The sequence below is a fragment of the Rousettus aegyptiacus genome, unplaced genomic scaffold (assembly GCF_014176215.1).
Source record: "Rousettus aegyptiacus isolate mRouAeg1 unplaced genomic scaffold, mRouAeg1.p scaffold_m13_p_3, whole genome shotgun sequence".
NCBI classification, from domain to species: Eukaryota; Metazoa; Chordata; class Mammalia; order Chiroptera; family Pteropodidae; genus Rousettus; species Rousettus aegyptiacus.
In genome coordinates this window covers 23,729,343-23,733,346 of record NW_023416306.1, presented here as the reverse complement: position 1 = coordinate 23,733,346, position 4,004 = coordinate 23,729,343, and the positions used below count along the sequence as shown (strand labels likewise).

At 36.0% G+C, this 4,004-nt stretch overlaps 1 pseudogene; it reads left to right on the top strand.

The window, feature by feature from the left end:
• Window positions 1-3,259: 3,259 nt before the first annotated feature.
• On the top strand, window positions 3,260-3,379 carry LOC118601349 (annotated as a pseudogene).
• The last annotated feature ends 625 nt before the right edge of the window (window positions 3,380-4,004 follow it).

Genomic DNA, 4,004 nt, shown 5'->3' with positions numbered 1-4,004 from the left:
AATATAAGTTTCAGTAGGGTAGGACTATTTCTTTCTTTTATGCACAAATGTATGCTAAGTACTTAGAACAGTTCACGGCACTTTAGAGTTGTTTAATATTTGCTAAATGAAATGATGAGCCTGATCATTCTGCTCTTGAGTTACTGGATGACTATCTCTAAGTTTAATGACAATGGAGAATCTGAACAGAAAGTAAGAATTAATGATAAAAGAATTAATGAATTCTGTATGGGGCCCACTTGAATCTGAGGTACCTATGAGACATCCCAGTCATGTTTCAATGCAGTGAGGAAGGAGAAGGGCAGGAACTGATGCTCAGTTGGCACTCTGTGTTTTCGTTTTTTAACTTGATATTCAGATCATACATTTGGTACATTTTCAAGGATCTTTTTCCTTAGGAAATCATCTATATTTATGGTATTAATATACTCTGGCAGGCACAATAATCTCACATTTTTCTGGCATCATCTATCCTTAAGGGCCTCTAGGCTTTTGTGCTGAAAAGTTATTTCTCATATAGTTTTGCATTTACTTTTTTAAACTGAGAACATCTGTCCCAAGAGCTGATTCCATTTGGCGGCTCCCACTCAGTCAATTGTGCCTTTAACATCACTACAAAACTCATGAATCTGCTTTCCCTGGGACTTACTCTTCTGCCCTAATATCTCACAAAATTTTCCTCTGATGCTGGGTTGAACTATGACATACAGTCTTTAGAGGTGGACACTATCCTTTGATTTTGTGTCACAGGCAGTCTTACAAGCAAGATTATCTATTTTATAGCTAGAACTGACACTTATGCGGGATGATCAGACAGAAGAAATAAAGTTTTCCAATGTGGTAGCCAACGTCTGCTTCTGACATTAAGTTTATACCTATTTCACCCTAATAAAATGAAATTCAGTTACAGACATACCTCAGAGATATTGTGGGTTTAGTTCCAGACCACTGCAATAGATCAAATATTGCAACAAAATGAGTCCCACAAAGTTTTTGTTTCTCAGTGCATATAAAAATTATATTTATAATATGCTGTAGTCTACTAAGTATGCAATAGCATTGTCTAAAAAATATACATACCTTAATTTAAAAATACTTTATTGCTAAAAAATGCTGACCATCATCTGAGCTTTCAGCAAGTCTTAATCTTTTTGCTGGTGAAGGGTCTTGCCTCATCAGGGTGGTGGTTGCTGAAAGTCGAGGTGGCTGTGGCAATTTCTTAATATACAACAGTGAAGTCTGCCACATCAATTGACTCTTCCTTTCATGAATGATTTCTCTGTAACATGTGATGCTGTTTGATAGCATTTTACTTACAGTGGAACTTCTTTTTCAAAATTGGAGTCAGTTCTTTCAAACCCTGCCACAGCTTTACCAACTAAGTTTATGTAATAGTCTAGATCTTTTGTTGTCATTTTAACAATCTTCACAGCTTTTTCACCAGTAGCAGATTACATCTCAAGAAATCATTTCCTTTGTTCATGCAAAGAAGCAGCTCCTCATTTGTTCAAGTTTTATCATAAGATCGCAGCAATTCAGTCACATCTTCAGGCTCTACTTCTAATGCTAGTTCTCTTGCTGTTTTTTTTTTTTTTTTTTTTTTTTACCATATCTGCAGTAACTTTCACCACTGAAATCTTGAAACCCTCAGAGTCATCCATGAGCATTAGAATCAACTTCTTCCGAACTCCTTTTAACTAATGTCGATATTTTGACCTTTTATTCTTCCCATAAATCATAGATGTTCTTAAAGGTATCTAGAATGGTAAATCCTTTCCAGAAGGTTTTCACTTAACTTTTTCCCAGACTCATCAGAGCAATCACTACCATGGCAGCTCTAGCCTTACAAAGTGTATTTCTTAAATATTGTCTTAAAAGTTGGAATTACTCCTTGATCCGTAGTGTTAACAAGCATGAAAACATTACTCTCATCAAAAGACTCCATCAGAGCTCTCAGGTGACCAGGTACATTGTCAGTAAGTAGTAATATTTTGAAAGGAATCTTTTTGTTGAGCTGTAGTTCTCAACAGTCTCATAGTCACTAAACCATGTCGTAAACATATGTGTTGTCATCTGGGCTCTGTTGTTCTATTTATAGAGCACAGACAAAGTAGAGTTACCATAATTCTTAAGGGCCCTAGGATTTTCAGAATACTGAATGAGCACTGGCTTCAACACAAAGTCACCACCTGCATTAATTGCCCTTAACAAGAAAATTAGCCTGTCCTCTGAAGCCCTGAAACCAGGCATTAACTTCTCTTTAGCTATAAAAGTCCTAGATGGCATCTTCTTCCAATATAAAGCTGTTTCCTCTATATGGAAAAATGGCTACCTTCATTATCCACTCTAGATCTGGATTACTTGCTAAAACTTCAAAATCAGCACTTGCTGCTTTACCTTGCATTTTTATGTTATGAAAATGGCTTCTTAAACTTCATGAATCAATCTTTGCTAACTTCAGACTTTTCTTCTACAGCTTCCAGACCTCTCTCAGCCTTCATGGAATTGAAGAGAATTGGGGCCTTGCTGTGGATTAGCTTTGGCTTAAAAGCAATGTTGTGGCTATTTTAATCTTTTATCCAGACCACTAAAACTTTCTCCATATAAACAACAAGGCTCTTTCACTTTCTTATCATTCATGTTTTTACTGAAGAGCACTTTTAATTTTTTCCAGAATTTTTATTTTGCAAGTTTTGGTTAGAGACCTAACTTGCAGCCTACTCAGCTTTTGATATGCCTTCCTCACTAAGCTTAATCATTTCCAGTTTTTGGTTTAAAGTGAGAGATGTATGACTCTTTCACTTGAACACTCAGAGGTCATTGTAGGGTTATTAATTGGCCTAAGTTCAATATTTTTGTGTCTCAGGGAATAGGAAGGCCCAAGGAGAGGGAGAGAGACAGGGAGCTGCCTGTCAGTAGAGCAGTCAGAACACCCACAACATTAATTAACTAAGTTCTGCGTCTTATTTGGGTGTGTTTTGTGGCACCCCAAAACTATTGTAATAGTAACATTAAAGATCACTAATCACAGATCACCATACTGCATATAATTATGGAAAAGTTTGAAATATTGCAGGAATTATTAAATGTGACACAGAGAAACAAAGTGAGCAAACCCTGTTGGAAAACTGGTGTTAATAAACTAGCTTGACAGAGGATTGCCACAAACGTTCAATTCGTAAATAAATGCAATATCTCTAATGTGCAAGAAAGCAAAGTTCAATAAAATGAGGTATGCCAAATTGTGAAAAATTTTTGTGCCTACAGCCTTACCACCCTGAATTAAGCCTGATCCTGTCTGATCTCAGAAGCTAAGCAGGGTCGGATCTGGTTAGTGCTTGGATGGGAGACCACACAGGAAGACCAGGTGCTGTAGGCGTAAAGATAATTTTAAAAAAGAGAGAGAAAATTTTTTGTTCTCATTTTTATGGTAATGAAAAGTAATGGTTTGTTAAGCAAATTAATAGAGGGAAACCATTGTGAACCGAATGCTTACAGTTTATAACTAATTCAAAAAAGAAATTACTTTCAAGCAAGCTCAAGTACTTTAGAAGTATCATTTACATATAAATACCTGGGATGATAGGCTAATTACAATCGCTTTTATTTATTCATTAAACCCATTTCTCTAAACCATTCTCTTAAACTACATTTTCATATTCTATCATCTAGTTTCCTTGAAAGTAAAACAATTGAGTTTTTTAATATTCAGTAATTGAGATTTGTCACCAATTATGCTTCCAGCAGTGCATTTACCAGCTGTGAAGCAACATTATTAGAAAAAAATGTCAAAATTCCAGAGGTAAGTCTCGACGCAAAGAAATTCCAGGTTTTATAGAGTTGTTTGAAAAGAAAGTATAAACATTGAGTGGATATGATTATGCCAGGAGCTGCAGATTCTCCTCTTGGACAATGGAGAAGCCATAGCTATGTAAAGCGATCCTTTCAAAGAACCCTTTGCCTTTAGGTGGTGGAGGAGCAAACGTAAAAATTTACCACCCCTT